This window comes from Polypterus senegalus, chromosome 13 (assembly GCF_016835505.1).
Source record: "Polypterus senegalus isolate Bchr_013 chromosome 13, ASM1683550v1, whole genome shotgun sequence".
Classification (NCBI taxonomy): domain Eukaryota; kingdom Metazoa; phylum Chordata; class Cladistia; order Polypteriformes; family Polypteridae; genus Polypterus; species Polypterus senegalus.
This window is the reverse complement of record NC_053166.1, coordinates 74,582,538-74,592,744: the sequence shown is the minus strand read 5'-3', so window position 1 is coordinate 74,592,744 and position 10,207 is coordinate 74,582,538.

Here is a 10,207-nt window from a genome sequence, read left to right as displayed (position 1 = left end):
TGTGAGTCCAGAATATATTGTCTTGTGTTTGAAATGTGATCTGCTTCATAGATGAATGGTGGACCTGTGCCATTTGATTGTGGAAGAACTGCGATTTGTCTGCTAAATCTTTGAAAATATGAATACTGGGGGTCCGCCGTTTGTTAGCACTTCCATCTGGATCTGATGCTATTAAAAGCTCCTTGGGCAGAGAGGGGATGGCGATGTCAGGAGGGTTTCCATTCATTGCACGGTTCACATGTGACTCTCGGAATGAATGGAGAGGGGAGTGTTAACTGAGGATGCTCTCAATTGCTGATTACAAACCAAGTTTTTCTCATTTTTAACTTTCACAATATAAAGTAGATTCCTGGTAGCTTATCCAGACCTACAGTAACAAACAAGCCAGTAGTGCAACACTGGTGTTCCATCCTGTAGACTGTGAGGAGATAAAAGGTGGTCAAACATGGAGGGCTCAGCCAGAACACTTGGTGAAGAAGGGCAAGGACTAGAGAGTACATTGTACAAATTATTTAGCTTGCCATAAATGAGGGTCTGATGTTGGTTTGGGTTCAGGCTCCTGGCTGGCTATTTTGTCGGCTAACAGATTTCACAAGTATTAATCTGCATGCTGGCAGTGTTTTAAAAGCCATTATCTGACCCCCAGCGATCAAAGTCTAAAGGATAAAAGTGAAGGAAGTAAATGTTTAATCCACCTTAATAAGCAGACATGTCTGTGTTTGCCTGTCTGGTTGCTGTGTCTCTGTCATTCCATCAGACGGTACATCATAAACATTTGTGTAAGTTGAATGCATTGTGTGCCATTCCAACAGATGGTGCATCAGAAATGTATGCAGTTGTACATCTTGAATATTTGCGACTTGCCATCTGTTGGATTGGCAGATGTGATATATTTTATTACGACTTGCTTTATAAGATACATTCCAGTAGATTGTGCACTGCAAACATTTAACACTGAAGTGTATGTTGACTACAGATTTTAGCCTGTCTTAGCCAGGTAGCACAGCTCATTCCTGAATAAAGAATTGACACTTGAGTATAGGCCTGGCATCCTTAAGTCAGTCTGCATCCAATGACATCTCGCCACTAATTCACGTCATGGTTCATTCCAAGAAATATGTGCACAGGAAAAGTAATTGGAAAATAGTCAAATTTAAACCCAGTATTTGCCTGGTTCCTAAGGGGACAGGTTGGGTTTGATCATCAGTGCTCATCCTGAATGTCTGCAGATTGTCTTAAGAGTTGAGAGACAAGTGTTGGATGTACAGCTGAATTAAACTTTCATAGCTGCATGTTAATCAACACAATTCTGAGACAGATCATCTGAGAACTGAATTGTGGGGTCTTGATCCTGTGATCATTTTCAACTAATACAATAACAAACAGAGTGAAGGTACCTCTGGCCACGTCTTCAACCCTCTTGTGATGGTGGAGATGAGACCCCTAATATGGACTGCGCCATCAGCAGTCCACCACCTCCCAAAGGTCTTGATGCCTTCTCTGTTCCATGTATTGAATGCTGGGTATCTTATGAATTTAACTAACGACTTTGGCAGCCCCTTCACCCCAAATTACTTTTAAAGCTCGTTCTATGTGGAGCAAGTGTTTATTTGTACAAATTAACTAATGCAAAAAAAAACAATGTTTTTAAAACAACTCTGTTTTGTACGGCCCCTCTTAGAGGCTTTGCTATCCTGATGTATTTTTGTTTTTTTTCAAGTAGCTGATTGTTGAAGCTTCTTGCAGGATCTCATTTTGACTTGGGTTTTTGTTCCGTCCCTTGTCCAGGTTCAGTTATACTGATGTTGGACCCTGAGGTGGTCCGTGTAATGCTTTTCATGGACCATCTGCAGGCTTAAGGTGGTTAGGCTGAAAGATGGACTTTTTGACAAAATTTTTCCAAACATACAAAAAGGTTAATCAAAGTGCTTGTGTTTCATTCCATTAACTTTGATCAGATCCCTTACACCCCCAATGTGCTGCAGACTGGCATTGACTGGCATACTCCTCACTTACCATGATGGCATCTTTTGCAAATGAAGAACTTGTGGTCTCTTGTGTTGTAGACACTTCAGCTTGTTGCACTTCTTCAAGAATGGTGGTGTAGCTACAGTATCGCTCCTGGTTGAATGAAGTACCTGCCAGAGGCTAAGCTGGCACTTATGTTCCTGAAGGGGCTGCTCGCCCGATACAGGCAGCTCAGCACGGCCCCTGGGAACTTCCATTGCATTTTCTGTTAACATTTCTTTGTATTCTTTGACGGTTTGGAAGTTGTCACATGTGAACTTGAGTTTTGCATCTGCCAACATGCGTGCCCTTTTATTTGTTAAGCTGCTCACCACCTTGGTTATTTGAATTCCCTCCGCTGTTGGTGGAGTTTATCAAATATGTGGAATGGCCAGTTGTCCCGAGGAGAACTCCTCGATGTGTTTTTGACACATATAAATGGTTTACTTCGTTGTACCAACTGTTGTGAGCTGTTTTCACAAGCAAACTCATTTGCTTGCCTAGACGAGGACTTCTGCTGCCTGGTTGGTTCATGATGGTGAAGATGACTGCCGTATTTCTGATTTTAGACCATCAGCGCTGATTCTCACAAAGTGCAGAAAGTGAAGTATCTGAATCATCCTAGAGTTTGGGAATTCAGCACCTAAAAAGTAAACATTTGGTAGAGCGAGAACACCAATCCTTTGGAGGTTTCTAAAGCTGTTTTTTTCAGTTGGGACTTTTTTTAATTCAAAATGAAGTATTTCACAAACGGTACATAAAATAGTTGCAGCTTGCTAAACATCTGAGGTGGAAGGATTGAGCCTCCACATGGAAAGGGCAAGTGGCCTGGCCAGCTAGTGGCTTCCATCTACTAAAATATGAAAACTGCGAGTTTGTGTTATTTGGAGTTCATATTTGTTTCTCAACTAAGTCAGTGCTGAGTCTGCAAAATTCAGAGAGATTTCCTTCACACCAAGGTGACACGCACAACCGCCTGAGAGAGAAGTTGGACAACAACTTGTGGACATCGGTGATGGAAGAAAATGTTAACGACCTTAAAGTGAACTAAACTGTGGAGCTGAAAAGAGAGAGTGCAGGGTAACAAGGAAAAATGGAAGAAATGCAGTGACGTGACCCACAGTTCAATGGAAGCATCTACCAGTGACTGCTGTTTTATGGGTGTAAGTGTCGCAGTTGGGGTCCTCAATCAGTTTGTGAATCTAAAGGAAAAAAAGAAGACGTCCTGAAGTGGAAGATCTTCAGTTTGAGAAACTGCAGACTGCTTTAATTATTTTGCTCGGATGAACTGAATTTGCAGGCTTTTAGTTACAAGCATCCTTTCTTGTCCCTTCTTCCTATGTTGGCGTAATGGTGGTGAGAAAAGAAGGAAGGTAATTACACACCACAGAGTCGGAGCTCCTGTCTCTAAGTTTGTGATCTGGGAACAGGTAGACAATGCAGAAGTAGAAGTTACAGACTTCATTTACAGCTGAAGAAGGAAGGATTTACACAGAAGACCAGAGCCTCATTAGTCATTCATCATGAGGACAAGATGGCCAGTAAATGTGTATAGTGTCCCGTGTCTTGGAATCTCACGTGTGCATTTTAACTTCAATAAGGCTCATCTGATGCACCAACGCTGAACAGCAAGCTGAACATTTCATGTGGATGTCTGAGAAAGTAATCTAAGAATCAAAAGCCGCCCAGGTTCATCTTAACATTTCTGATTTTCAGTAAGCTTTTCCCAGACTTTATATTCAGACTTTGCTACTGATTTTACATTCTTTCATATGTTAATAAATACCATGTTTCTTTTATTTTTCTATACTTTCTTTTATCTTTTCCCCTGAGAGCTACTTTCACAAAATGAAAATGGCCGAGAGCTACTCATGTTTTCTGACGTTTATTCTCGTAGCTTATTTCAACCCAAACAAACTGAATACGCTTGTTTTGCCTGAACAGTTACAAACTGTTGGTGTCCACAACTCACATTTTGTATTAAAACGTCACAAAAAATATTTAGTTCACCTGCAAGTGTATTTTGTATGTGTCTATGCATTTTCTAGTGTATCTCACACTTGAATTAAGACATGAATGCTGTCGAAACAAAACAATGCAATTCCAAATCCACAGATGTGACTGACTGGCTGACTGACTCATTTGTCATTTTGTTCCATGTCACTGTTTCACTTTATTCACGTGTCCAGTGTTTTGTGTTTTTTTTTTTAGTTAGTCAGATGACTGGCACTGAGGTTCACTCTTATGGAGTCATTTAAATGTTCATCTCAGTCTTGAAGGCCGACTCGCAGTGGTATGGAGACCCAAACAAAGCAGACATTTTCAGAGCTGCTTGGTGAAGATTCTTATCGTTATCTGGCTCTACTAAGCTCCAGAAATGCTGAGAATGCTGTTGAGACTTTAATATTATTTTGAAGGTTTACTAATATATCTCTCTATTATAAAAAAAAATCCTGGGAGAGAGAGACGGAAGACGAGACGTGATCTTCACGTTAAGATCACGGAACACAATTGAAAGACCCGCAAGACTGACGAAATTGGCCACGGAGCGTCTCGCGGGGACCTTAAACATGAGACTTTGTCCCAAGAGATTAACCCAGGACCGTGTCACGATGACGCAGATCATGAGAGTCTTCCAAGACACGCCATACATACAACCAAATGAGAGGACGGGCAGCAACACACTCAGTCGTATGAGTGTGAGGATTTGAGCACAAAGATCCAGGGCTCTCCGCGCATATAAAGCGTATAAGGACAGTACATTATAAATGAAACGTCGACGACTAAGTGAAGAGGAATGCAGCACGGAGAAAAGAGACGCAAAAGAGCAAAAAAAAGAAGGTTAATTTTGTTTGATGGCAGGTTGTGGGCTAGTTGGAGTGAGCAATTGAACTGACAGGAGTGCACTGCTGACTGCCTTGGAATTTAAGTTTATGTACAGGAAAGCTACAGCTGAAAATTGCTGGAAAAGTCATCTAATGTGACTTGGCCTTTACTCAGTTTTCGTTTATTCCTGTAGAATGAAGTTGAAGCCCTTCGAAGAGTCTTAAGGTTACTTCCACTTCAGTTCTGCAAGTCCTGTTCTTTCCGTACACCTTCTATACAAACAGTAACTTTCCCGGAAGTCGGCTTTCATTCGGGAACCCGCTTCTTAAAAGGACAAAGCTCCACTATGCAGAAGATATTCTTCAAACTCATACGAGCATCAGAGCTGGTAAGAGACTCCAGACTTGGACATTAAATAAGGTAATCTCTGGAACCCTAACTCTTTATCTATAACTTTGTTTCTCTTTTATCGTATGTATTGAATATAAACTATGTTCTGTACTGTATGTATATGTGTGTTTTCTGCAGATTGTAATTATTTTTCTATTGCATAAATGTGCTCTGTAATAAATGGGATATAATTCAAGGCTGCTTCTACTGCAGTAGATTCTGACTTTGTGCCACCCTGAACTGGATAAAGCAGGATTTTGTGTATTGATAGTATTTTCTTTTTATGTATGAATGGGTGGAATGGATGTGGGAAAGTAATTTGCAACAAATTCTAAAAATGATATCACCAATTCATTGATTCCCTGTAATATTTACTCATTTGAACATTTAATACCCTCCATTGAATGCAATGTTAACTGCGATTAACTACATGGAAGAGGTCTGGATGAGCCACTAAACATCACTCAGCAAGAAGAAACTCACTATAATGATATATCTTCACAATCTTTATGACCACTTCTTGTATCCATCAGGACTGCAAGTCAACCCCTAGTCATTTCTGCCGCCTTGCAAACATAGATCATCGATGTAATGAAAATACCAATGTCATAGTTGTTTTCTCATTTTCTGCAGTCACTTTTTGGGAGCAGCACAGTGGCACAGTAGGTAGCGCTGCTGGGACCTGGGTTCGCTTCCCGGGTCCTCCCTGTGTGGAGTTTGCATGTTCTCCCTGTGTCTGCGTGGGTTTCCTCCCAGAGTCCAAAGACATGCCAGTTAGGTGCATTGGCGATCCTAAATTGCCCCTAGTGTGTGCTTGGTGTGTGTGTGTGGGCCCTGCGGTGGCTCCAGCAAACCCCCGTGGCCCTGTGTTTAGGATATAACGGGTTGGATAATGGATGGATGGATGTTGTTCTTCAATAATTGTTGTCTGGGAAGACGGGCAGCTACACTGTGTTCCGTCGGGTGATGAAGCACAAAAATTAACACACGGTCATCCAGACACCCAATGTAGCCCTTTCCGGATCAAGGGCGTCGCCACCTCAACCAAAGGACCCCTTTCCTGTTGACCTGCATTATTGTCTGCAGCAATTCTTGCCTGGTGGCAAAGAGGTTTGATGTCACTATCTGTAAGCACCATCTTTCAACCACACTTCTAGTGACAATTAGTGGATGACTGCAATGGACACCACTGGTAGAAGACCTGCTGGACAGTACACTGATACACCTGCATAGTTGGCAACTTCCTGTACAATATGCCCTTTGGTATGGCCAAGAATAATAACCTGTATGTGCCAATCATTCATGTTTGTCATACAATCCACTTTTCAGAGAGAGAACCAAACACACATGGAGCTTCACTACTTTTTGTCACTCTGCGGACTCCATAGCACACAATGTGGCTATTTGTAGGACAGTATTCTCACTGGAATGTCTGATTTATGTATCGCTGCTTACATGGCTACTTTTTTGGCTGGTGAAGTTTATTTCAGTCTGTTAAAAAAGGAAAACTCACTGAAACTTAGGAGAAAGTTGATCCTCCAGCAGGGCAAGGGCATCATAAGCCAAAGTAACCTTGGAGTGGCTCAAGGACCACAAAGTTCTCTATGGACCATCAAAGCCGTGTCCTTGGCGTGTTGTCAGACTAACCTGAAGCAAATCTCCAGGACCAACGGGTCAAAAGAGTTTGAAATGCTACTGCTGATAATAATCAAAACTACAAACATGTAGACCTGGGGCCTCATGTATAAACGGTGCGTATGCACAGAAATGTTGCGTAAGAACTTTTCCACGTTCAAATCACGATGTATAAAACCTACACTTGGTGTAAAGCCACGCACTTTTCCACGGTACCTCATACCTTGTCGTACGCAAGTTCTCCGCTCGGTTTTGCAGACTGGCGGCACCCAGCGTCAAACCAGTGCTACTATTCCTGTGTGGTTACTCATTATTTTCCTGACGCGGCTTTATAAATACACAGAAACTAACCGCATATTGTTTATTAGTGTAATGCATCTGATTGTAATTAACTTGTAACAATATAATGGTCCAGGGAACAGCCATAGTATTCCAAATACCATAACTGCTTTAGCGTTGTTACTCTCACTGCACCTTCTTCTTCTTTCAGCTGCTCCCGTTAGGAGTTGCCACAGCGGATCATCTTTTTCCATATTACTCTCACTGCACCACTCGGAGTATTTATATCACTGTATCTGAGTGTGAATCACAGCAGCAGCTGATCAGAAAGAGAATTATCGGTATACAGCTTCAAGGACACGCTGTCTCAGCCACTGCAAAACGTTTTAAAGCCTTTCCTGTACAGACCTCGCGGTTCAGAAACAGTTTCATCCCAAGAACTTTAAATGCACTCAATCAATTGCTCCTTGTAGAACTGTTAGTACTTATAAGTACAATCACCTCACTGTAAGAAGATACTTCAATGTTCCTTAAACGTTTTGAAGAATCGGCGCTAAGCTTACAGATGGCTTAACGTCTATTGCAGAGCTGATTGTGTGGCGATCGGTTACTTGGGGAAAGAAAATCAAGGACTGCAGTGGCGGCTACGCCAATATATATTGAATATAACTCAGAAAGAGAAAATAACAACACAGCTAAAAACACAGCGGCAAATTTCGGCAAAAGTTAAATGCTTGTGTCATGAGCACGAGGCGCTATGCAGTGTCTGCAACGGATGTGGCCATCCACTGTGATAAGCTACCTTACTGACATTGGCGGGCGAAGGAGCCACCGATGTTTCCTCTGCCCAGTGCCACCACAAGCCTAGAGCCCCTGAGTACTGCTGCAATAAATTATTTCATCGAAGTGAAACCCATGTTTAATAACGTGCTTTAACTCCTATCATCATGAAAATGATATCACGTATACATCTCAGTATTTTAGTTATTCAGAGCTGTAATATTACGAATGTAATGGATTCTGTGTCCTGTTGGAGGAAGAGAGCCAGTTTAAGAAACAAGTAGTGATTCACACACACAGAGCACATAGAAAATCAAATACAATACAAAGCATTTAACGTGCTACTTTAATTACGATGTGATTTGAGAAACTGGTTAATTAAACGATTTTAAGATTAATTTTATAATGTTCTACTAAATGACAAAATAAACTACGTGATTAAAGTGGAAATGTCGAGATTGAAGTTGACATTTCGTGCTTTTTCCCCACCGTGTGGCTTTTTTCTCTGTACCCTAATAAGCTTTCATATGACACTCAGACAGTGGGCTACAACTCGCCTTTTCACGGCGACTTTGATACGTGACTTCTTTTTTATTTCTGGCACTGTGCGATTTTGTGAACGTGAGCTTTCAAGTTTCTCCAACACGCTATGTCACTCGATCAACTTCATTTTGTTGGTTATACCACGACTTATTTGAACAAATAGTATGTTTTTCCTTTGCCTCCACTTGGTATTCACTGAAATTCTTATATTTTCCCCCGTGCTTTTCCCATTGTCTTTTCACAGAAGACTGAGCTTAAGGGCGATTTATATTGATTTGCATATTCAAAGAGGCATAATTCTGGGAGGAGTTGGGGCGTTACCTAAAGCGCGTGCACGAGCGTTACTTTTCACGCTGATCGGGATTTATGTAGCAGAAGAACGTGGAAGTTGGAGTACGCACAGATTCCTGCATCTGGATTTTTCTGTGCGTAAGCACATTTCGGCTTTTGTGCTTATGCCATGTTATAGTGTGAGTTCTACGCACGGCGTTATACATGAGGCCCCAGGTGTTACATGCTTGCACAATCAGTGGATTTCAATTTATTCTTTAAGGTTGTTCTAATACATTTTAAAATCTAATTTAGAATTTCAGTACTTGAAGAAAAAAAAATGTCAGCATAGGATTTCATGTTCAGTGAAATTCAAGAATTGTGTATGAATATTTTTGCAAGGTCACATTTCAGTGCCAGTGGTCTGTTTGCCAACAAGCAGAAGTGACAAAAGTGGCTGTGCAGGACGACTGATGACATTTAATGCTTCTGTCTGTCTGTCTGTAGGTCTGAGAAACACAAAAAAAAAAATCCACAAACTACTAATTGGCAGCCTGGCAGTGGAAACGTGAGCCCCAAAGACCAAGGAATCCAGGAAGAAAATGTCTTTGGTGCTCTTCAAGACTTCATAAGTGTTATTGATCTGAAATAATTTGTTGCAGTAAAAAGAGTGCTAATAGCACAGTGTTATGTAATTAGCGTGGTGTTGTGCAGGTTTCAGATTTGCCATTTCAGCTCAGCCAGGCTGGGTCTACTGACAGCGCTCACAGTAGTTCATGCTGGATATAACTAAAGAATAGTGATCAAGGAACATACTGTTTATTCAGAATTTATTCAAAGAGTTTATTCAAAGATTCTGCTGCTAATTTAAGTTCCCAACCCTGTTTAAATCACCAAAAATCGATGCCACATTGACTGTATCAACAGCTACTGCTGAACAAAGTTTCTCCATTTCATTTATGCTAAATACAAACTCAAAAACCTATCTGGATGAGAATGGCTCTCAGGTCTTCTGGTTCTGATGACAGAGAAAGGTATCACTATTAACAAAGACAAAGCTATGGCAATCTATCAAAGTGTAGAATTCAAAAGGAAGTGTTTGCTATAAATCCCAAAAGCTAACAACAAAATAACAAATATACATTGTAGATGTAAACTCAGTTAACATTGCTCTGTTGCACCCTCCAGCAAAGCCCTTAACTTGCAATTGCTCCATCCTGGGTATGACGTTAATCTGCATCCAGGTGGCACTCCAGCCACCATAACAAACCTCACACTGGTTCCGCTCCATCTGAACTAGTGTGGTGCTGAGGTGTCACCATTGCATGGTGGGTGCAGCAATGCGCTGTATGTGCTGCTAACCTTTTGGTGAAAGTCTAATGCACAAAAAAACAATGGTGATCTATAGTGCCAGATATTCATTTCTAGTGTCTTCCTGAATATTTAACCCTTAGGCACACTGGGATGTTTTGTATAT